Below are 27,357 nucleotides of genomic sequence, written 5' to 3' on the forward strand. Positions count from 1 at the left end.
ACATAAACAAATAAATAAACTACAGTGCGCAAGGATTTTAATAACACATAATGCATAGTCATGTTATGAAAACAAGATTCTCTTCTCTGCAGTATCAATTTAATCTGCAAGAGTGAAGGAACAAGTACGAGAGAAAGAGATGAAAACAGGAATAGTTTTCCACTCCCTTTCTCATGAAATGTAGTTGACTCGGTACAAGTGTAACTTATATATTGCATTAGCTTCATTTGAAAGTATTAATCTTTTTTTTTTCATTAATAAAAAACAATTACAAAAAATTACATTTTCTATGCAATGTTGACTGATATATATGTATGTAGTTCATACGTTCTGATCGGCATAGTTTTCCATTTTATAGATCTGATTTAATTTTTTCTGAAAATTTATTTGTTTAAATACAAAATAAAACAAAAAACTAATATTCAAAATAGAAAAAATATAGATTTTCCCCATTAATATATAATTGTAACCCAAGAATACAAACAAATAGATATATTTATTGCCACGATGCGCCTTCAAACACTTTCCTAAAACTGAGTGAAGTAATATTCAAAATTCATAGTAAGGTTACTGCATGATAGCCCACCGAACTGATCTAGGGGTCAATTCATTGCAAATCAGCTTCCAAGTCGAGAGTTCTAATGTTCAAATCGTAAAGGCAGTTACTTTTATAATTTTTTTAATACTACATCGTGGATACCGGTATTGTTTGGTGATTGGATTTCAATTAACCACACATCTCAGGAGCGGTCGACCTGAGACTGTACAAGACTACAGTTTATTCATATACATCATCCTCATTTATCCTCTGAAGTAATACCTTACAGCGGTACCGGAGGCTAAACAGAAAAAAATAGAGATTACTGCGTGATAATATATTTTATTTATTTCTGTAACAAAGAATAAAAAATAGCAACATTTTGTGAAAATTAGTTAACTGTTAATCACAATACTTATGTTGACTGGAATATTCAATTTCTGTAAAAGTATAATTTGATAAATGATTCACCCTTGGTTTGATTTTTTACTTTGCCACCGCAGTTCTAAACTACTTACACGTGACCATAAAAGAGTACAAAATAAAACTTATATAAAAAATAAAAAACAAATTTCTAACTAAACCGTTTAATTTTAAAAAACGGTTTGGAAATATTTCATTATCATGTGTCGACAGATGAAATATTTCACCCTGATTTTTGTTCCTTCAGTAAAATTAAGTCAAGACTGTAATTCTTAGGACCTAAATTTAAGGGGTAAATTTTGTGGTTTTATTATAAATCTGACCTGAAAAATTTTTTAAAAATTGGTCCGAAAACTGTATTTTTAATAGTTTTTGAGAAATCTGGAGGTAAAAGACAATCGATTGGGGGTCAAGAAACACTATTTTATGTCTGGGGTAAAATAACTTTATTAAATTGGTAATAAACATGTAAAAGTTTTAAATAAAACCCGAGAAATTGATTCTGAGTAAAATGGCACGAATAAAGTTCTAAATACTAAATACAAATGTAATATAACAGTACCCCTAAATAATAATAACAATAATGAAATGGAAAAGCATTATTATAACAAACAAATTTAAATGGAAAAAAAAACAAACAATAAAACAAGATAATTTTTAAAAAAGCAAAACTTTTTTCAGAACAATTTGACTGCAATGAGATAAGGAGTCTTCCCCCTAATCTAGGTAAAAAAAAAAAATCTAATTGTTACAAACTAACCACTTTACATTTTCAAGAAATACTAACTCAATATTTTACGTACTTGTTTTTATTATTTTAAGAAAATTTTGATTTATGTAGCACTAGGATGTAGATGCCCAACACAATCTCGTAGCCTCGCAGCGGTGCATATTTTTTCTTACTATATTAATTCCATACAATAGGAAATAGAAGACTCCAGGGGCCTTAGTCACATTTTGCTAATCTTTCCAGAGAGCATCTTTACGATTAGATTTCTGATAAAAATAAAACTAACCGATAATACTCATTTCCGGTTTAATAATAATAAAATCTCAATTGTATTTTAATGTTCCTTACTACGGAAATATATACAGTTCCAGTAATTTCTTGAAAAAAAAAAAATATGGTCAAACTCAGTTTTTACTGGAGAACAATACTATAAGTTATGGGCTTGTAAGGTTCTTTCCGTGCATGATTCTGGAGAACACCAGGAAAAATAATACAAATGCAATTTTATGGAAAAAAATTGCAAGTTTTATTATCAAACTAGCTGCAGGGCTTGCCTACGGGCACGCCTCCATAGCTAGGCCCTCTGGACAGGCTGCCCTTTTTTTTTCTTTTTCCTGTTTAGCCTCCGGTAACTACCGTTCAGATAATACTTCAGAGGATGATACGTATTAGTGTAAATGAAGTGTACTCTTGTACATTCTCAGTTCGACCGTTTCTGAGATGTGTGGTTAATTGAAACCCGACCGCCAAAGAACACCGGTATCCACGATATAGTATTCAAATCCGTGTAAAAATAACCGGCTTTACTAGGACTTGAACGCTGTAATCTCTACTTCCAAATCAGCTGATTTGGGAAGACGCGTTAACCACTAGACCAACCCGATGGGTCAAGGGCAGGCTGCCCTGGCGAGCAGTATCTCAGAATGGGTTTATTAGATGTACAAAATTACCTCTTGTGTAAAAATTTTTTTTTGTTGAATGATGAAAGTTGATATAACGAAAGTTAACCCGTTTGTCTCCCGCTGGTTATATTAACCACCGGTAATCAATTTCTCAAATTCGAATTTCTCACGAACCATTTACCATAGAAAAAAGATTTTTATATGGATTTAATCACAACGCATTGAATTACAAGAAAATGCAATAAGCATAACAGCCGTGTATAATGCAGATATTTCACAAGGGATCAAACACAGTACTTTTTTTTTCACTGACGTCATTGTTTAAGTCGTGGTATTTTGGTATTTTTTTGTTTATTTGATTCTTATATACATTAGCGGTTTGTTATCTTTTATATAATTGCTATGCAAACATAAATTCGACAGAATAACGAGTGAACGTGATTTTTATGAAAGGAAACAATAATTTTAATTTTTTTTTTAATAAATTTGTGCGCGCGCAACATAATCAAATATTAATTTTTGTTAAACAATATAAATTATAACTCATTGTTAACATACCCTAATTTTTTTCAGATTTTTTGGATGAAAAACAATTCAGTAATAGCGAGATAAACAAACCTTTATCGAAATCTCAATTTTTTTAGTTACAATTTTCTGAAATGTAGTTTTTTTATTATTTATATAATCAGTTTTTTATCGGATATAAATAAATTTTACGTCAAATTAACCAGAAAAGTCTATAGTTTATATAAATATTAAAAAAAAACAAAGGTCAATGATCATTAAAAAAAAAAAAAATATTTCCCTTAACCAAAGTAAATAAATTTGTGAAAATAACTTGCATGGAAATGACTGATTTCTTAACTTGATTAAATTTCTTAACTAAATATCAAACGTGATTCCCATATTTGTTATCTCGAAAATTGATTTGGATTTTTTGAAAAAGACAGAATGAAACAGATAACATTAAATTATACACAGGAATAAATTAGCGTAACTATTAATAAATTATAACAATAAAGAAACCTTTCACAGTTAAATTTTTATTACACTCTGGTTTTTTATTGAAAATAATAAAAAGTTAATGATTAAAATGAAAAATTAGTTAATTTAGTAATTAATTAGCTCGTTACTTTAGATAGTAAAACTGATTTAAATAACATTCGAATTACAACCTATTTTTTTGTTTTTTGCTCATTATCACATCACCATTCTATAATGAATTCATTCGAATACAAAAAAACCCAGCAAAATTTTCCAAAAAAAAAAAGGAACTGACTATTCATTGAATACATCCTGTACCGTTCGGTGATGTTTGTATTAGATATGAAGTAATAAGACCTAAGCGTATAAGAGGCTTATTTCTTATAAGAGACTTACAAATTCGAATGAAGATCATATTATAGAAAATACAAAGGAAGAGGTTGATGATGATTGTGGGAAATAAAGCAAACTGTAGAGAAAAAATCGTCCTTGAATACCTATCCGAACAGAACAAGAAAGATATGACAAAATTAAGTTAACACAAAGAATACGATCAAACCAAAGGAGTAAGATGAGGTATTGTGAAAGGATTCATCTTAAGACGTGTATAAAGTGAAAAAGGGTCTCAAAAAATGAAAATATTGTAAAGTAACAAGACCATCAAACGATCAGAATGTATAACCCTTAAAAAATGGAGATGGACTGTTCTTCAAATTGTAATTATAACGATCTATAATTAAAAATTGGATTAAAACAACAAACTCTAATTAATGTATTAGATAGCCGCTATAAAAACTAATCTTTGATGGTTGAAAAAAAATTACAAATGCATTAATTCAGAGAGCAAAGCTTCCAAAGTTATAAATTAAAAGAACGAGGCGCATTATTACAAGGACCTTCTACCGAAATAACAGTATGGTTTTAGGCTAAAGAGAACCGTAACAGAACAATCAACTATTAAAAAACCATCTTAAGGTAACAAGAATTCAACTAAGAAATCCAAATAACCTTTGTTAAATCATCTAAATACCTCTGATACTATCAATACATGTAGGTAGTTAATATTACTCTTTACAATCGAAAAAAAACTATCAAAATACTATATTAATAATTATAATTATAGATATAGTTTCTAAAAATAAAACACATATTGAGAATGAGATAAAGATCTAGAATACTAGCATTACTTAACACTTAAAAAAGTTACATCGATACAAGGATATAATCCAAAAATAATCTTGTGCTTGGACAAGTAAAAGAAAAATAAATGATAATATACATAGAAAAAATAAAATACTGACAATAACAAAGAATGACGGAAATTTAAGAAGTAATTCGTAAAGTTTTAGATATTAAGTGTAACCCACCGGGTTGATCTAGTGGTGAACTTATCGCAAATCAGCTGATTTTGAAGTTGAGAGTTCTAAGGTTCAACTCCTAGTAAAGTCAGTTATTTTTGATTTGAATACTAGACAGCGGATACCGGTGTTCTTTAGCGGTTGGGTTTCAATTAACCACACAACTCACGAAACGTCGACCTGAGACTGTACAAGACTACATTTCATTTACAATCATACACATCATCCTCTTAAGTATTACCTTACGGTGGTTCCAGAGGCTAAACAGAAAAAAGGGAGGTAATAAGAAGTGCATGAAATATCTCAGGATATGAAAAAAGATTGAGACATTAATAGAAGAGATACAATGATAGGAGGATTTTAATACGGGATAAAGATGACAATAACCGAGATGAAGTTTTAAGAATCAAGGTAGAAGAGGAAAGAAAAGAAATAGAAAGAAAATCTAGCATGTCGAGTGGTATAAGAGAGCACTGAGAAATTGTTAGGGCAACTAGAAAAAATACTAAATAGATGAGTAGCAAAAGAAATCTTTAATTTTATCAAAAAGAGAAGCAAGAAAACCATAAAGAAAGATCCTGATAGACTAGAGCTAAAAAAGAGTTTCAAGGAGTGGTGGTGAAGAAAAAAAGTGTTGAAAATATATGATATCTGCCCTATTCGAAATAAAGTTTAGCCTAATTACTGGATAAAAGAAAAAGAATGTAGAAAAATGACTAACCGAAAATGAAAAACTTAATCAAGAAATTGTTTTGAATGAATCCGGTAACCCTACTTATTTACGACCTGGGACTATTATGGAAGAATTAAGTTGGAAATAAAAAACGGGTCAGGTTACATAAGCTGTCCCTCCTGGACGGCTTACTAGAAACCACGAGGATAAAATGAGACTCATAAATCAGAATTAATGACACACCAAAAAAACTGACTTCAACTACTGAAATACAACAGGTTTTAAGTACTTATCAAAGAAAGAGTGAATCTAGAGAAAACAAAGAAATGAATAAACCATTTGAATAAAATAGATGATGATATCCCGACCCCATAGAGGAAGACACCCTCCATGTGGCAGTTTCAGTCGCCATGCCACCCGCTCCGTACCTAGCCCTATGGGCTTTAATGAAAGTCAGCTTCTGAACCTCGGCAAAAGATATCTCTCGGCCTTGTTCTTGCCTCAGTAAGGAAGTCACCGATAAGAATGCAACTTGTGTTATTCTCATCGGTGTAATACTACGAAATGATTCTTTAAAACAAAACATATCTATGTCGAGTCTTTAACAAAACTGAGTAATATGAAGGAACTGAGATTAATAACAACTACTTACCAGTTAGGCTAGAAGTTGAGTTCAACAAGCAACCAAAAAACAAAACAAAAAATAAAAATAAATTTAAAAATAAAACTAAATAAAATATTACAAAAACATCAACATTATTACACAAGAAAAAAACCAAAACACAGAAAAGACCAGACAGAACCCTAAATTCTCTCGGTAATCAGTTCTCTTGACAGGTACCCGATGAAATTTTCAACGATTACCCATTCCACCAGGTTTTAACAATTCTCATGGAGATCTAATGTTGACCCGACAAATAGTCAACGTGTGCGTTAAGTTCGTATTTTGCGCATTCGTAAATTACATGGTATGCGTCATCTAATTGTCCAAAATCTGCACACACATAAATCCACCACACCAAATAGCTGTAATCTGTCTCGGAAGCCATCATGATCAGAACTAAATTGCGCCACATACTTGTTAGGGTGAACCCAAGGGGCAACCCACAAACCAACAACATCTGGGAAGAGATCATGCATATAGCACCCACCCTACGCCTCATCCAATCTGGCCTGCCATAAAGCATTGCCGTACCACTCTATCTCGCAAATTTTCTCAATTCACCTAACTTCTTAGCAACATAAGGCTGCTGCTTTTCTGAAGCAATTAAATCTATCTGTTTCACACCTTTTCTTTGTTTTTCCTGTTTATTACCGTTCAGATATTACTAGAGGATGATATGTATGACTGTAAATGAAGTGTAGTCTTGTACGGTCTCAGTTCGACCGTTCCTGAGATGTGTGGTTAATTGAAACCCAACCGCCGAAGAACACCGGTATTCACGATCTCGTATTAACATCCGTGTAAAAATAACTGACTTTACTAGGACTTGAACGCTGTAACTCTCTACTTCTAAATCAGCTGATTTGGGAAGACATGTTCACCACTAGAAAAACCCGGTGGGTTATCTGTTGCATGCCTGCAATCATCAAGATTGCCTACCGTGAAATTGTACGAAATAATAATATAAGGCGTTGGCTGACAGAATTGATCAACAAATATTTATTATATAGGGAAAAAATTTGGGCAGATCTAATTAAGAGTTTTTGTAACCAATTAATAATCAATTTTATCGTTTGTCTGTTATTTGATAAAGATTTTATTATGTAAATGATTCCTCACTCGGGATTTAATTTTAATCAGGTACATATATGTATATTTCTGTACTGGCCACCTACCCAACAAATATCGAGCCGGTAGAACTCAACAGTGTTGTCTGAAATCTTTAAGTAACTATGATGGCGATAACAGAAGTAATCAAACCTGCACAATTGGTTCAATAATTTATACATAATTATCTAGAAAAAAAAACTATAAAAAGATATTTGTATATTTATGAATTATTAATCACGCACCCCATTAGTATGAATATTAAATAATAATTGTAATTTATTAACACAACTGAATAAACATATGCTAATTACAATGTACTTTCTAAACCATAACTAATTTAAAAAAGGCATAAATAATCATGCATATAATTCAGAAATAATTTTTTTTTTAAGCGTAAATAATACAATTTAATGTACTGTACAATAAACGTAATCGCAATTCGATTTTATTTACAATTTTATTAACTTTCTATACTAATATAAACATTATTTATGACAACTTTATTTTATTACAAATGTGTTCTTTTTTTTATTTATTCTTATTTTAATTAATAATAACTCCTATGCTTAATAATAACCAAAATTTTTTTTGTAAGAAACTATTTGACCTTTTCAAACAACTTTTCATACCTTTTTTTTGTTTTTTATTTTACCTGAAATGATTAAAAATAATAATTAATGAATGATTAATTTTCCAGAGAAATAGTTCAATTTGAATAACATAGATAGAAATCAAAGCACAGTTACTGAAATGTGGAGAGAAACAACGTAATTATATATGAAAATATGTGAACAGAGTTGGAGAACTGAACAGATGAAGAGATGTATTTAATAATAAATCAAAAGCAACACTTCAAAAAAAGTGTCAAAGATTTTTATATAGAATAGAAATCGATTGATATAAAAAACAGTTTGGGTCTATTACTAAGGAATTTGTAAAATATATTATATGGGATTTAATGCTTTATAAAACTGAACTACATATAAGAAAACTTAAGAGGGGAAAGAATAAAGATTTTAGAATACAGTATAACAAGAGAATGATGAAAAATAGAAAGGATTCTTACACAAGAAAATGAAAAAAGTTTGAAAATGAACTGGAGATCAGAAAAGTTAACGATAAAAATCTTATAAAATGAAAGACAGGATTGGTGGTTCTTATATAAACTCATAATTTAGTGAATTTGGCTAAAAAGGTGGTATTGCAGAATATAAAAATGATAAAAGTAAAAAAAAAAATATGAGAATAAATGAAAGAGATAATTCACGGTCTAAAGAGATTGGCAGATTAGAAAAGAAAGATAAACTGAATCAAACCAGTAAAAGGCAAAAAAGTTGGCAAAGAGTTACATAGGTTTCCCATCGAAACTAGTAAAGTTATAAAATGCCGAATACAAAGAGCTTCCCCTTGACAAATTGGTATTTAGGAGGAAAATTAAATGAAATATTAAAAAATGTAGGTATGCGATTAAAATTATTCTACTCGTGAGTAAAATTTTGAAATTCAAGATAAACAGTGGCCACCAATTCCCAATAACCTTAACCAATTGCAATCAAAATTAAATGGTATCAAATATAAAAATTCATTCCAAAAAATTCCATAAAAATCTGTTAAACCAATCTGAAAATAAAAAGGAAAACTTAAACGTCAACTTTCTCAAACATGTAACCAGAACCATATTAACAACCAGGTTGGTCTACTGGTGAACTCGTCAATGCAAATCACCGCATTTTAAAGTCAAGAGTTTTAAGGTTAAAATCTTAGTAAAGGCGTTTTAATTTTATACAGATTTGAATACTAGATTGTGGATACCAGTATTCTTTGGTGGTCGGATTTCAATTAACCACACATCTCAGGAACGGTCAACGTGAGACTGTATAAGACTATACTTAATTTACATTCATCTTCTGAAGTAATACCGTACGATGGCTCCAGAGGCTAAAGAGTAAAAGAGAGAATGCCATATTAATTTAACAGTACCATGTAATTAGCACAAGAATGAACCCAGAAATGTAAAAAAAGGGTTTATTTTTTCTGGGCTATAAATAAAACTGAGCAATTAGAAAGTACTAATTGCTAGTCACCTAAGAAGTACTACTTTTTGAATAAAATTTTGAGATATGAGATCTACAAGATCTCATTACCCCCTTACCAGATTATAAAACAGGATCGTTATCTCATAAACAGAAATATCACTGTCAAATTTCTTCGACCTACCAAATTTACATCCTTCTGGAATTTTTCAAAGCGAAATATGTTTTTGATTAGGAGGAGATGTGAAATGTCAAGCTCTGAAAAAACCATGAACATATAAAATTTGACAGATTAGCATACTTTCTGTTTTATAGTATACTTTGTAGCAGCTATATGATATAACTATAAACCCAGGAAAGTAACAACTTTTGTAATGATAAAGTAAAAATGATTAAAAAGTTAATTAAATAATTAAACGGTATAAAAAATACTTTGCACTTCGTTAAACATTTTCAAAAGAGAAAAAAAATGAACATTATTAATGAAAATAATATGAATAACAAATTAATGACAATAATGAAAATGAATAAAAGTTTAAAATGTTTTCTCATGTGTCATGCTGAATAGTTCATTAATAAACCTTACTCGTAAAAGAATCGTTAAAGAATATAATTAAACATAATACTATGTTAAATAATTATAAACATGGAATTTGTAAGTGCATTTTTTTAATGGAAATAGTGTCCATAAGAACTATCCAAGATTACAAAAATTTATTATAAAAAGCTATTACAGTTACAGCTGTGCGGTTTGTGGCAAAAGAAAAAATTATCGTTTTTTTATATTGGTTTATTGCAGGAAGAAGCAGAATAGATAACACTGTGATCAATTTTTTATAAAATAGCATCAATCCAGGAGAAAGGGAAGCGTGTGTTGTGGTATCACGAGTCAAAATCACAGATTACTGTGCAGTGAAATTTTAGAACGGAATACGGACGACCAACACCTGAAAGTTTAAAGAGAGTGGAAGTGCAGTTTACCTTCTGCGTACAAGGTGGCTATCCATTAGTGAAGAGAAGGTGGAGGTTGTGTAGCAAGCATTTCTACACAGCCCTTCCAAATGTACCAGTCATGCATCTCATGAACTAAGGATTCCCCGGTTGACTTTTTCCTTTGGGGTTATGTTAAGGACCGAGTCTATATGACACTCGTACCTCATCTGAACACATTAAGACTGAGAATAATTGAAGCTGTTGCTAATGTTACTGAAGAAATGTTGACAGAAACGTGAAATTAAATTTAATAATAATATTAATAATTTAATAATAAATAATATTTAAATAGTATTTAATAATAAAAAAGAAGATACCTCTCTAGGAGTTAAATATATATGATAGATCAAATAATTGTTAAAAGTGCCGTAACTGACTTGATAGGCATCACTTCTAAAATGAGACAAAAATTTAAAAAACTACACATCTCATACCAGGTGTACACCAATTCCAGCTGCGGTGTAATACGTTGGTTGTGGTAATAGCACACACAAAGTAACTGCTGGATAAATAAAAACAATGGCTAATTTACTTACTGTTCCTTTATTTACTTTTAAATTTACATTTAATTAATTAATCACATTAAATCATAATAGTTTCATAATTTAAATACAAATACAAAAATACTGTCTAGCTAGAACAGACATAAAATTAGTAATGTTTACACATATTTTAAAGGAAAATGAAGTCGTAAGTAATTAATTGCTTATTAATACTTAAGCTCAGCTGGTTCATTATTAACTAATAAGAAATAAGAAAATGACAGGATGGTTACATTTATCAAGAGCATGAAAAAATCCCATAAATCTGAACATACTGCTTTTCTTTTAATAACATGAAAATATCAATAAGGTAGATAATATAATATATAAAGTATATAAATATTACACAAATATAAATATCAATAACATTATTCAGTAATAAAAGATAAACCAAGTACATTGTTATAATACAATTGAGTACATGTATTTCATAGTTTTTTAACAATAAAATAAATAGTTATCATAAATCAATGACAATGTATAAAAATAGTAATTCAATAAGAATATAAGAATAATCATAATTGTCAGAGTATTAATAACTTTACAATAATATACATAAATAATATATATATATATATTCTTGCACACTTGTACCCATAATCTATAGCATGATTTTAACTATAATTTATAGCTATATCTATCAGTTATGGGTATCTTATACCTATAATCTTATAATCTATAGTGACGAACAACAATGTGTTGTTCGTGATGCAGTAGATGTGTCCAATGGTCTGAATAACCATGGTGCCATTGGATAGGAAATGTAAATAATGACTTATTGCATCTAATATACATACAATGATATAATGTCTCTCTCTGTGAGTGTGTGTGTGTGTGTGAGTTCGCATGAGCGTGCACGCGTTCGTTCGTGCATGTGTTGTCTGCATGTAGCATGTATCTACATATAATGTAATACAATATTTAGTCATAGAGTACTGTGTTAGAAGAGCATACATAAATATACAGAATATTACATTAATAATAATATGTAACATTTATGACCATAATATACATCACAATTAAAAGCACGTTAATAAAATACAATAAATAAATATATAATAAATAAATTATTTTAACAATATTCTCAATTCTCAATTAGTAACATGAAGTATTTCTTTTATTTTAAATAATATTCAATTATCAGACACTGGCAGCAAACTTACGCACAGGTCTTCAGAGCTGACCATCAGCAGTCTTTAAATCGATGACTAACTCATTGGTCAGGACCTGAATTAACCTTAGTGATAATTCTGAATTTTCATTGCATTATTAAACAGTTTTCCTTACAGATTAATACTAAATCTCCAATAGACAGATGGAAAACGCCATTTATTTCTCTGCTGGAGATAATGAAGATAGTTCTTAAAACCATCGTTTCCAGATGGATTGGACAAATTTCTGGAGTAAATGCCAATGACCTAGGCGGTTAATTTGAATATCTTAATAATCGGGTTCAGGTAAAGACATATGTGGACAACCGATAAGAAAATGTCCAGGCGATAGTGGTTCTGGGTCCCTATGATCTGTAGAAACAGTAAAAATGGGCCAAGAATTAAGACAGGCTTCAACCTGTGTTAAACCCATATATAATTCTTCAAAGTTCAAGATTGTCCTACAACACAACATAAATTATATTGCGTTCTCCCATAATCCACCACAATGTGGTGAAGAGGATGGAATGAATAACTATGATATGTTTTGTTTGGATGAAAAGACTTTACCGTTTGATTTTAGATTTTCTGATTTAAGAACTTAAATAGGTCAAACAAAATATTCTTGGCAGAACGAAGTTGGAACCATTATCGGAGAAGATTAATCTCTTGAGCATTGTTACGAATGACTAGTCAAATCAGAGACCAATTCTAAATGGATTGCCTTAGTACTGAGGCACATAAAAAGTGCGATATAAGATTTACTTATGGCTTTGGACTGCTGCCTGCCATGATGAATTGTAAGTGGACCTCCATAGTCTTATTGCACAGACAGAAAATGGATGGGAAAGTACTACTCTGAAAGGTGGTAACTGACCTAATTGTTGTACTTAAGGTTTAAGTTTTTGCGTTAAATGAAAACAAGTCAAACATTTATTAATGATTGATGAAATGCTTGATTTACAATTTAAGATCCAGTATTTCTGGCATAATAAATGATGCGTTAATTTTATACCAGAATGTAAAAGACGTAAATGCTGAGCAACAATAATTTAGTTATATTTGCCTTTGAGTGTAGGATAATAGGATGTATAGCTTGATAATATAATAGTGTGTTATAATTTACCTCCCACTCGTAACAGTCCTAAGTCATCCAAAAATTGGTCAAGTGAAATTATTTTACTTTGGTTTTCATTTCATATTTGGATTAGACATCTAGCGGCTAAGTATGGAGCAGAAGCGGTTCCATATGTTATAGTTCTAAGTGCAAAATGTTGTATTTGATCTGAAGGTTCACGCCACAAAATGCATTGTTAATTAATGTCATAAGGTTTAACTAGTATTTGACAATACGTTTTCGCTACGTCAGATGTAATGACATAGTTATGGATTCTAAATCCATAAGTATTATTGAGAATAAATCCTGTTGAACAACAAGCCCAACTAATAGTGTATCATTAAGAGATAAACCATTTGAAGTTTTAGTTGAGCCGTCGAAGACAACTCTCATTTTAGTAGTTAGACTTCTGGACTTAAATATTGGCTGGATTGTTGCATAATCTTCATTCCACATATAAGAACCTATTTTTAGTGTTAATGAAAGAATCACCTATCCGAAGTTTATCAGATTCAGAGTTATGTGGTAATGAGACGATAAATCGGCCTTGATTGTTCCTAGTGGTATGAAGTTTAAAGTTGAATCTCGAATAAGTTTACGAGACAAAATAAGATTTAAATAAAATCAGGCTCCGATTAAAATACCAATATTATTAGATATATAAAATTCGGGATATGCAAAAAATAAATTTTAAGGTAGATGAGAAGTTTCAAATGTATGTAATGGAAGGTTATTCGTTATAACTGGCAAAACAGCACAATGCACTTTGAATGAAAAGTTTTTGTATCGCAAAATACTACACTATAATCAGATTTGACTAATACATTATTTATGCCTGAAATAGGCAAATCTTCTTTATCGAGTTTCTTCTTCTCCTAATTTGCGAGCAAACATAAGTGCAAAAGTTTAATTGATTGCCAGAGTCTAACAAGACTACACAGATGAGAATGACCAAAAACATCATCTAAATTACATACAGCAGTAGACAAAATTACATTTGTGTTTAAGTGTGAACAATAGTCATTATTACTAAATTTATCATTACTTAATTTAAAATCAGTTTTATCAGTATGAACGAGTGTGTTGTGTCTTTGTTGGCATAAATCACATAAGTTGTTAGAGTAACAATGATTGTTACTATGACCTTTGTGAAAACATATGAGACAACAATTATGTTCTAAAAAGTCTCTTCGTTCATCAATGGATAAATTAAAAAATTTATAGCATTTTTGTAACTGATGACCGAGCTTACAAAATAAACGATATTTAAAGTTAGATGTAGAATAATAATTAATATTATGTTGTTTATGATTCTTATTAATGTTTGAAGTGGGATGTTTGCGATGAGGATTAAATGCATTGTTGTAATAATGTTCTTTAACATTTCCAATACTAAATTGCGAGGTTGTAGTACTTAAACTAAGAGATTTCCAGGATGTGTTGTCTGGTTTCAAGAAATTCTAGGAACTCTTGAAAATTTGGACAGCTCTTATTTGATAATCCTTCCTTCCACAGTCTGGCAGTAGCCTTGTGGTTAGAAATTGAATTACAATGAATTGACAAATTAAGAAATTGTCATTAATGAATTTAGATAAAAGATCTAATGATTCCAATTATTTTTAAAATGTGATCTGCATTAAAATATGCAATCATGAATTTATTATCGTATAATTTTATCAATAAATCTAATGCGATTCTATAATTTTCATTTGTTATTGGAAGATTTTTAACAATGGCTAAGGCTTCGTCTCTTAGAGAAGAATGTAATTTTTGAATATTTGTTAAATCTTTTTGAATGTGGATTAAGTCAAATATATTAAAAACGTGAGGCAATTCAAGAACGTCACCTTTAAACAATGGTAAATTGAAATATTGCAATTGTAATTGTTTAACAGCTGTGTCTACAGAAAGTTCTTGATTACTTACTCTATGTTGATTACCTAATAAATGTTGCAACGTATATTCTATGTTGCATAAATTTTTTTTTACTTATTCTCGATCTAATGCCAAACTATCATCATCAACATTCATTTCTAATTGTGACTGAACGGAACCATATTGCAGTGCAATCCAAGCAGATTTCCTAATTTGACTGCAACGCGTGGCTATCACCTTGTGTTGGTCAAATTTGTCTGCGAATGATCCAATTCTTGTATTGGAGGCTTTAATTTCTTAATAATTGTTCTTTATCCATAATGATTACAATAACTAATACGGCCAAAAAAAAAAAAGTAAAACTAAATTAAACAAAATATTATATGGATAAAGGTGTTAATGTAAATTATGAACCCAGATTTAATGAAGTGAAGAAAACTACAAAATAATATTTTCTTTCAATCATAAGTTAATTATTATTATTGATGATCAACAATGATGATTGAATTTGCTAAACTGCAGTGTATTTATATATATATATATATCACAATACCAGAACTTCACATGTAGCTGATATTTCACAAAATTATTTAATTATCCGGTCTATACTTTATTTAACTATCTGGGCCGGATACTTCATATTTTTTAAGTATCCGGCCAGGAGGACTAAAATTAATATACAGAAATTCCAGCCACGGTGTAATACGTTGGTTGTGGTAATATCCACTAAGTAATTGCTGGATAAATAAACAATGGATAATTTACACTTCCTTAATTTACTTTTAAATTTACATTGAATTAATAATTATAGTTTCATACCTTAAATACAAATATACGTTAAAAATACTGTCTAGCAAGAACAGATATAACATTATTAATGTTGTTTAGTTCATATTTTAAAGGAAACTTAACTCAAAAGTTATGTTTAATAATACTTAAGCTCAGCCGATTCATTATTAAAAAATAAGAAAATGACAGGATTTATCAAGAGTATGAAAAAAACACACGAATCTGAACATCAGACAATAAAGAGTAAAATATCCTTCCATTTTCCTAATCACAAAACCAAAATTCAGTCCTACAAGCAACCGACACTTTCAATACTTTCATCATAGTTGTAAGATGAACTCAATATTCTAATAAAATAGGAACTTTGATTTGAAACTTTATACCCTCATATGATTCAAATGTGTTTGAAACATATAGGGTAGATAACATAAAACAATATATTTATATATCCTTTTCCATTTGAAACAATAAATTTCTCAAGTAGGCATCAAATAGCAGACTAAACCGAAGAATATTGTTTAGGACAGGGGTTCATACACAACATGAAACTAAATATATTTTATATTACCAATGATGCCAGACCTAAGAAAATTGAACCTAAACCAAATATATTTGTTTGCGTCCTGGGTAAGATAATAAATTATTCTCCCGACAGATAATATGACCCCAACAGATAGTCTCGATGACCCTCATGTATACTGATAGTAATCAGGGTAATACTACCCCGATTACCTTGGGTTTCAATTAACCACACATCTCAGGAATAGTCAACCTAAGATTACACTTCATTTACATATCATCCTCTGAAGATTTCATACCTTACGGTGGTTCTGGAGGCTAAAACGTAAAAAGAAAGAAATACTAGCCTAACAGATAGGCGTACTTTCTGTTACTATGGGTATTTCTGTAGATGTAGGTGACTAATCTACGTCCAGTATACTGAGCGTGCCAGGACTTTGATAAAGAGGACCATTGACCGAGCCTGTGCAACCACAGTGGTGGCCTGATAATGGAGGAGCTGCTTTCAGATTATTCCGCTTTATAACCTTAAATTAATTATAAAAATTCAGCTATGAAATAATTGTCAACAATTAATCTGGGCCATTACGACCAATAAAAGCACATGATGTTGTTTACTGTTATAAAAAAAATTCCATTTTTTTACTTTTCATAGAGTAGCATCCTGTAAATTGTGAGGTACAAAGCAGCTCAAACCACATTTAACGTAGAGTAAAAATTATTTTAAAAAAAACAATGGGTTCAGTTTTACTGGATGCCATTATTATTTATTAGCAGCTAATGATTATACCTGTTGATGCCATTTTATAATTATACGTGTAAAACTGGATTTAATTTATCCAGACATCTAGATTATGTACACCGATTTACAATTAGGCTATTTGAAATAATTTACATAATTATTACATTTCAAAACACAATATTTTTTTTAAATTTAGTTTTAACTTTTTTTAATTTCAAGTCTGTATAGTATTACGTTATACAGAGTAGGAAGGATTTAACTTATTATTTTTTCATAATAAACAAAAAAATTTCATATTTATTCATTAATAAATTAAAAACTATAAATTACAAGCTCATCACTTACATCAGTGTGTTATATTCAAGTGTAACCTGTTTTACATAAGAGTAAAATGAACTTACCAACCCCTCATTCAAACAAATGAAAATGACTAATTCGTATTTTTTTAGGCCGATCTTATCCCATTGTAAGTCAATTTTGAATCTATTAGTAAGTACATTAAATAAAATTTCAAAATAAATTACTGCATTTCAAACACCAGAATTATTTCGATCTCAAACTGTATAAAACTTCCGTACTATCCAGACTTTCATTCACCCTGACCACATCCGATCCCACCCAATCTAGAAGAATGAAGTGGTTATATTATGACATTTACTACAATTTTTTTTTATTTGTCTTCAGTCATTTGACTGGTTTGATGCAGCTCTCCAAGATTCCCTATCTAGTGCTAGTAGTTTCATTTCAGTATACCCTCTACATCCTACATCCCTAACAATTTGTTTTACATATTCCAAACGGCCTGCCTACACAATTTTTTCCTTCTACCTGTCCTTCCAATATTAAAGCGACTATTCCAGGATGCCTTAGTATGTGGCCTATAAGTCTGTCTCTTCTTTTAACTACATTTTTCCAAATGCTTCTTTCTTCATCTATTTGCCGCAATAGCTCTTCATTTGTCACTTTATCCACCCACCTGATTTTTAACGTTCTCCTACAGCACCGCATTTCAAAAGCTTCTAATCTTTTCTTCTCAGATACGCTGATCGTCCAAGTTTCACTTCCATATAAAGTGATGCTCCAAACGTACACTTTCAAAAATCTTTTCCTGACATTTAAATTAATTTTTGATGTAAACAAATTATATTACTTACTGAAGGCTCGTTTAGCTTGTGCTATTCGACAATTTATATCGCTCCTGCTTCGTCCATCTTTAGTAATTCTACTTCCCAAATAACAAAATTCTTCTACCTCCATAATCTTTTGTTCTCCTATTTTCACATTCAGCGGTACATCTTTGTTATTTCTACTACATTTCTTACTACAATAAATGAATAAATAAATAGTAGATTTTATTCTGATCCAGTGGCGGCTCATAGCTAAAATTAGTGGAGGTGCTGCTCCAGGGCCTTTTCAAGGGCGCTTTCAAGGCCACGGTTAAAGTTTTCTGTAAAATAAAAGAACTGGAAAAAATGAATCAAATAGAATAGCTGGACGCAGGATAATAATCTACACTTTATCACATTCAAGAATTCGGTACGCAGTTTAACCGAATAAATAACAAAATGTCAATACGGATAATATTTTTTAATATTATTACTTTATAAAAGGGAGATAACTTAATAAAATGTCTGCTTAAAAACATTATAGTCGAATGGTGCTTAATTAAATTTCTATGTATACAGAAACAAATATATAATTACCTCCTCTTTCACCCTTCCAGAGTGTTTTTGGGCAGATTTGACAATCAAAGAGCATTTGCTTCCTGTCATCTTCTGATCGCTAATGAAAAAACAACTAAACCGCTTTCATATTCCTTCCCCCAACTAAACTAGAAAAGGGAATGAACAAGGAACGTTCCATACAAAAAAACTGCCTTCCACAGCATGCCAGGGTCGGCAATGTGGGAGCAACAGTGCTCTCTATCTCTGTCTCTCTCATAGCCTCATGTGCAACTTCCTATGTGCACATTTGCATAATAGCCAAATACCATACTGCTGGAACTGTGAAGCGCACAGTTCCGTACAAAGATTTTTGTATCTTTTTCATAAACTGGGGTATGGCTACTGACTGACATAAAGCTTAAGGATTATATATTGTACAAGTAAAAAGAAAGAATTAAAGAAAAAAGGACTCGTTATATTAAAAGCTATCGATAATAAAGTGGAAATTCGGGGTGCTGCAGTTCGATAGTGCCTATACGCGAGCCGCCATTTATCCTAGTAGCAACACAAAGTATACAATTAATTATTTGGCCGTTTTATTAAACAAATTCTCTTGGGACGATCAAATTGATTTCATTTGCGACGAAATCAAACTGTACTCTTTTGCTATGAAGTTCCTTAATAAAATGCCAAAGAATGTCATCATTTATTATTTTACTTATTCTGCTATATACATTCCCAACTAAAAAATAATTCATCATTTGAGGCTCAATCAAAAAGTCAGAATGAGGTTTTAAGACACAAAAATGAATTATAAGATCTTGTCTGGCACCCACAAGTACAAATCATGTTGACCGCTATTTAGAAAATTAAATACGTTAACTTATCCTATTTTATGACTGTACAATCTTTGCTAAAAATAGTCACTTATTCTTCAAAAATAACATCCATCTTTACTAAACCAGACAACGAAACTGTTTTCATATAATGCAGTACTGCAACTTACGAGAAAGAACATCATTTGAAAACCCTTCCCACCAATTTATTTAGAATAAAATTAAACGATTTTCTTTTATGGAAACAATACTTCTCTATCGATTTTAAATAATACTAATTTAAAACAAAATCTGACGTTTCTGCATCCTGTTCCAACTTTATTAAATAAATATGTACTGAAATATATTTCAATAACACCTTTTGAAATGTAAATTATTTTGTAATAATCTGTTCCTGTAATCACACCTATTACTTTCCTGTCAACATAGCTCTTACGCTGCAAGAAGGAAAGTATGGAAATCAGTTAAACAAAATTGGAGAGTTATGTTCATACATATGTATGTGTGTTGGCATATATTAAGCTTAATAACTTTTGAAGTGAAAAACCACTTTCATGAAATCTGGCAAAGAAACTCTTGCATACTGAGCAATTTCATTAGTAAATGTTTGGGGTCAATATCTCCAAGGAGTAGGGTAGATAGTTTTTTTGGGTCAATTTTCACAAAAATAATCTCATTTTATATTAAGCTCAGTATATCGTACATGCTTATCTTACCAATTTAAAAAAATGTTTGCCCCCAAATTCTCCCCGTCTCCAAAAATTCAAAAAACTATATTTTTATTTAATGCATTTTAACCAATTTTTTTTTTAAATGTGTTCTTATGCATAAGTAGTGAAAGTGGCCCAGAAAAAATAAATACTTTGGAGGCAATATTGTGGATGAAGGCAGAAAAGGTTTTTAATAACATAGATTTTTTTGAATTTTTTCATGTATATTATTTTCCTACTACATAAAAATAAATAACCAACGCTAGGAAAGTGTAGTAACTTTTTTTTTTACCTTATAATGATGAGAACTATATAATGTTATGCACCGATCACAATAAAAGAACTATTTATTTTATTTACTACAAAATTCAAATACATAAAATAATAATGAATTATTTTTTGTTGAAGTTCAAAAAATGTAAATGCATATATTCATAATAATTCCATTAAGATGGTATAATTAGTTTACACAACTAATACAGTACAGCAGAAGGGTAAGTGTATTGTGAACAGGATGTCACAAGTAACAAGAAGCCAGTCACCAGTCATCCATCCTCACTGAGCACATCAACTGAGCTTTCTATATGCTGATAAATAATAAATATAATACAATAAAAAGGATTTTATTATGTACATCTTAAACAGAGAGGTAAACAATCGTGTGATTTTTTTTTTCTTTTAATTATTATTATCATCTACAGAGTAATATTGTTTCTATAAAATAAATCCTTTTAATTTTATTCTAAATAATTTGGTGATAAAATCGTTTAAAAATTGGTTCATAATTTATAAAAAGTAGCAATGAGTCTAATAGATTTTCCCTCATGTGGTTCAATAGATTGATATTACAAATAAATCTTTTATTTTTATCTGTACCTAATACATTAAATCAGCAATACATATCTTCTTTATTAATGGATAAAAAAATTATCTATCCCAGAAATTACATGGATGGAACAAAGGAAACTGTTAATAGAACCTCGATTGCAAATCATCACAAAGTACACAGTTCTTTTTGAGGGGATAATTAATCCACCATATAAGCTTGTGCATGGGAATATTAAATGGAAGTTTAGTGGCATATGAAAAATGCCTGACCGGGATTCAAACCTGGGACCCCAGGATGAAAGGCTGAGATGCTACTGTTCCGCCATGGAGATCGATGATATGTTTACATTTAAAATATAAACATATGAAATAACAATAAAATAAATACAAGAAGTTACTACATATAAAAAATAGATCTCATTTCAGAAGGCGTTAATCAAAATTATTTAGGCCTGATACATAATTGGGTCTTTTGTTTTTGTTGATAAATGTATTATTTAATTTTACTTCCGAGTTGTTTCATGCATATTTTCTATCGGTCAAGTTAATTTTTTTAGTACACTATGAAATGGTTTGTCAGTAAGTACACTGATCGAGCGATTACAACATAGATATCATGTAATCAGGAATGATAACCAGTGAAATTTTCCAACAGTCAATCTTTCTTTAATAATTTTTCAAGTCAGATAACTTCAAAAACCACAAACAGCTGTCTTATTTTATTTTTATGGATACCTAGGAACATTTTACCAATCCAGTACATATATATTTTTAGCCGGCGTTTGAATATTTTTATTTATTTAGTAACAATACTTCGTACCGGACATATAACCTTCAGTCAGGCATGGCATTTTTTCACGCACAACAAATATTCATTATAATCAGTCACAGTAAATGTTTGACGATAATGGTATCAACCTGTTTTATGTATATTCGTATAAATAAATATTGTTAACAATAAATAATAAATTTAAATCTTAGCTTTTGACTCTTAAGTTTTTTTCTCTTCTTTTTTTTAGAGTTATTTAGGTGGCATTTATGTGACCAAAATGTATTGTATGTAATATTAATACTACACAAACACACACACATATATATTTCAGGAGATGAAATAATCTCCCGAGAGTGTGGTGAGGGGTTGTAGTCTTTGCTAAAAACAGTAATACTGATTCTGGGCCAGGGAGGCACCATTTTGTAGAGGACATCTTGGCCTGGTCGCATGCAAGAGTGACCGGGTCAAGGCGTGCTGATGAAGCATAAAGAACCCTTGTGGTATGTGGGGAGGGCGCACTGAATAGGGGGGGGGGGGGTAAGCGTGGAGAGCATACTTGGACCGCAGATAGTGTAGGAACGAAGGGTAACCCCAGTTAGAGGGTATCTTGGTTGTCTGGAAGATGTGGTCGGGATGTCCTTAAGATTCAGAAGGGGCCCCGATGGGAGGTCCGGATTGGACTGGAGTCAGGGTGGGCAGTTTATGCCGTGATACATGGGTGCAACTGACACAACGTCTTCCCTTGTTATGTTTAAAAAATGATAGAAAAAAAAAAGTAATACTGATTCTTAAAACAATATCCATTTCTATCAAACTAGACAACAGAACTTTGTATTTTGAGTAACACAACGCAATACTTTGACTTATCCAGAAAGCACCTTATTATCGTTCCATTGCCACATTCAATAATAAATTACCAAGCAATCTTAAAAAAAAATACCAGACTTGATAAAATTAATAAAAATTCTTCCATTATGCTTTTCTTGCAGCTACTGATGCAGCCAAGAGTAAAAGATATAGAAGAAATAATGAATGGCATGAAGTTCTACGCAAGAACTACCGCATGAAAATAAACAAAAGTAATGAAATGTAATAGGAATAAAGAAGATGGACAAAGAAGATGGAAGCTTTTGAAATGCGGTGCTATAGAAGAATGTTAAACATCAGATGGGCGGATAAAGTGACAAATGAAGAAAGAGGTGTTGCAACAAATTGATGAAGAAAGAAATATTTGAAAAAATATAGCTAAAAGAATAGATTTATAAGACCACATTTTAAGGCATCCCGGAATAGCTGCTTTGATATTGGAGGGACAGGTAGACGATTTCAAAATGTAAAATAAATTGTTAGGAATGTAGGATGTATACTTAAATGAAACGACTGGCACTAGATAGGGAATCTTTGAGAACCGCATCAAACCAATCAAAGACAAAAAAAAATGTTATGCTTTTACAGGTAAACCTATCATTGGTGATAATGTGGATAGAATTTCCATTAATGATAACAACAGTATTTCTATTACTAAAAAAAAAACTTTTTGAATATTTTACTAAATATAAAGTTTCTTTGCGATGATCAAATTGATTTCATGTTTCAGAACAAAATCAAACGTATTGTTTTGCTTTGAAGAATCTTAATAAAATGCTAAGTTTATCATCATTACTAAATATCTATAATGGTTACACATATTCCCACGTTAAGTATAATATATCACATCATGTTGATTTCTCAAAAAATTAATTTTCAAATATAAAAATAAGTTGTCATATCATTTTTTGATAACCATATGTACAAATCATAAAAAGATATTTCAGAAAGGGTAAATCTATCTCAAGTGACCCAAGAGTAGTTGCTTGACAAAATTAAAAAAAAAAACAAACAAATTTACCCACTTGTTTTCTACATCTTTCAGGACCTTAAAACTATTTTTTTTTTAATCAGTTTACCTGTAGCGGCAATTTTTGTTACAGTACACACACTTATTTTTGTGATTGTAAGGGTTTACAGAAAAAATCATAACTAAAACACTATTGGTCCTGGAAGGATGAAACAAAAAGCAATTTAATCTTATTTTCTCAAGGTACTAGAGTGGACAAGTGGGTTTATTTACCTATCTCTCTATGAGAAAATTACCAATCAAGTTGAACATGAAAAACAGTGAAATTTCACTTTTGGTAATTTTATTTCAAGAGGCAGGGATGTCATCATACCCAGTTTGAATTACTTTTTTATATGTAGGTATATGTTAGCAGTTTTACCATAAATAATATTAATGGTGATATACTTACCACTACATTTATGTGAATTTTTGAAAACTAATTTTTTTAAACATTCAAATTTTAACTTCAAATAACTCAGATGGGGCTGGTGATAAAAATTTCAAATTTCTAAAACTTTCAGTGTTTATGGAAAATAAAAAAGTTTCTTGTGTATTGTACTAATAAAAAAGTTATAATTTCATCCTATGTTTGAAAGTGTTTATTAAATAAAAAAGTTTTACTTAATATTATATATGCAAACTTTAAAATCAGTTAAATCTTTACATTATTTTCAAGTAATTTCACACCATGACCTCCATCAAAATGAATTAAAATTTTGCTAAAATTTATTTTTTCTTTGATAGCGTTTACAAAAATAAACCAATAAAAGAATAAAAATGAGTTCTTGAAAAAAGATGTAGGCTACTCATTGAAATTTCAGTTTAGGTAAGTTTTAGAAGCATTTTTGAATCAAAACTGTATTGGTTAAGTTATTACATTATGACCTATCATTAATAATTTAAAAAAAAAAACATTTTTAAATATTGAAAACGTTAACTTCAGCAAGATAGAGGCTAAATATAAAAAATATAAAGTGACAAGAAGACCCCCTCAGAGCACTTATTTAGAGAGTCAAAATGGTATCACTTTTAACAGGTATTTCATGATTTTTAAGAGGTTATAGATTTTTTATTAGTACAATACACAAGAAACTTTTTTATTTGCCATAAACATCTACAAAAACACTGCAAGATGTGCAAATTTGAGATTTTTATCACCAGCCCCATCAGAGTTAATTGAAGACAAAATTTGAATTTAAAAAAAAAATTATTTTCAAAAATTCATAAAAATGTAGGGGTATTTATAGTAAAACTATTAACATATATCTATAATAAAGAAATAAAAATATTCTTATTTGTTTTTAAAATAAAAATTTTAATTAGAATTAAAATGGTTAATTGAACAATTAGGTTAATTTATCAGATTTAATATTTTGAGAATACAAAAATTTTACATCTAGACAAAACAAAACAAACTGATAAACACAAGTCTATAAATGAGCGTGTAAAAAATAAATTAAAAAAAACAGTCGATTAAAAACAATCATAAAAAGTATTAAACAAACATTAATAACAATCAAATTCTATCACCATGGTAATATAACATTGAGGTTAAGTTAATAGAAAATAAATAAAACGTTCTGAATAAACAATTACTGGAAATAACGAAATGTTCAAATAAAAAACAAAAACTCCAAAAAATTTTGAAATTAATTTTAAATATAAAATAATTACAGAGTATTAATAACAAAAAACCCTATTTGCACGCACAATAAATAACGGGGCTTTCACACTGTTATTCATAAACAATTTTGCGACCATAACAAATCAGGAGAAAACTGTCAAAATCAAACTACATAAACAACCGGAGGTGTGAATGAACTTAAGTTATTTCTCAGGTAGAGATAGGTAGACAACTTACAAAATATACTGATTAATGAAAATAATGATTAGTAATGAATCTAAGCAATATAAATTACTATACAACAATATAAACAATAGGAAAGGGTTACAATAAAATAAAAAAAAAAACGATATCAAACGTCAAATGACACACTAAGATTAAATACTTTAAAAGAACGGTACTTATTTAATTTAAAAAAATCAGTAAATACAGTTAAATTAAAATCTAGAACATTACCTAATATCAGAAAGAATCCTCTTTGACTAGACGAATGCGAATCGACACTGTAAAACACCAATTTAAAAGAACTAAATCCTTGTGTTTCTCAACTACAACACAGCTCTATCAAACTTCACGCAACTTCCCGTCGTTAAAATCTCAATAGGAACTAAAACAGGGAGTAGTAGATGCTAAAACACGTTATGTCCACTTCAAGTTATTTATGAATCAAAATTTCCCTTATCTGTAGTAAAATTCCCTCCAGCTTTCACATTCACAGCTTACTCAGGATATCGTTTCCCTCTCTTAAAGCCAGTACATTGTAAATTTCCACAGAACTGATAAACCTGCATTACATATTTTCGTTTCTTTTTATATTTCTTCGTATACATTTAACTATGATTTATTACTATCAGACACGTTATTCTGATATTACCTAAAGTTCATTCATATTAATGATACGCTTCGGCATGTTTTAATCGATAAAAGGTAAATTATACAAAATAAGAACTCGGAACATACTGGAACGGTTCTATTGAGATATTATTTCAAGGAACAGATCAACGCAGCAAAGTAATCTTTCTGTGTCAGCGCCACTATTAGCCTTGATGTGTACTAAATACTTAAAGCGAAATCTGAATATTGCCTAATTTTTTCATGCGAATTGCACACATAATGACAGTTGAATTGAAATAGACGATAGATCGTAAGATGCATTCAAATACATGCTAGTATCACGTCGAACAAAGGAATTTAATCCTGTGTACTGCTATTTTTTAATTATTAATAAATGATATCTCCCACTTATTAACATGCGTCGTCCTCGAATTGTTTTATCAGGAATATAATGCATGTAGCATCCAGATATATATTATAATAAATGGCCTAATTATATAAAATTCACAAATTACGGTTAAAATGATTTAACAATTGAAATAATGTGTACTTTGAATTTTATTATAAAATTCATAGTGTATTGAATAAACAATTTATTTTCATTAAAATACATTAGTTTTTAATGTAATAACGTAATTTTAATAAATAATTTTTAAAAGATTAATAAAAATCTATTTCTTTTGTTACAATTAATTAAATTTGAAAGCCTACAGAATAAAGAAGTTTCTTAAAATACATTATATACAAATTACACTAATCTCAGGCAATTTCATAAAATAAAATGTAATCAATATGCTCATACATCTGTAATGTGTCAGGAATTAGCATAAATTTTTTTCCTGTTTAGCCTCCGAGAAGGATGAATGAGTGTAGTCTTGTACAATCCCAGGTGGACCATCTCTTTGAAACCCGACTACCAAAGAACACCGGTATCTGCGATCTTTTGTATTCAAATCCGTATAAAAGTAACTGCCTTTACTAGGATTTGAACACTAGAACTCTCGACTTCGAAGTCAACTGATTTGCGAATACCCGTTCACCACTAGACTAACCCGGTGGGTTATAGC

General features: G+C 30.0%; 1 protein-coding gene across 4 annotated transcripts in view; it reads right to left on the minus strand.

The window, feature by feature from the left end:
- The window catches only part of LOC142333753 (putative polypeptide N-acetylgalactosaminyltransferase 9), a 436,298-nt gene extending 410,227 nt beyond the window's left edge, over nucleotides 1–26,071 (minus strand). For all 4 annotated transcript variants that reach the window (XM_075381223.1, XM_075381224.1, XM_075381228.1 and 1 more), the window contains exon 1: nucleotides 25,913–26,071. The gene's annotated coding sequence lies outside the window, so the exon portion shown is untranslated. The remainder of the gene's footprint in view (nucleotides 1–25,912) is intronic.
- Between the last annotated feature and the right edge of the window lie 1,286 nt (nucleotides 26,072–27,357).

Source organism: Lycorma delicatula, chromosome 13, assembly GCF_047948215.1.
Source record: "Lycorma delicatula isolate Av1 chromosome 13, ASM4794821v1, whole genome shotgun sequence".
In the NCBI taxonomy this organism is placed as follows: Eukaryota; Metazoa; Arthropoda; class Insecta; order Hemiptera; family Fulgoridae; genus Lycorma; species Lycorma delicatula.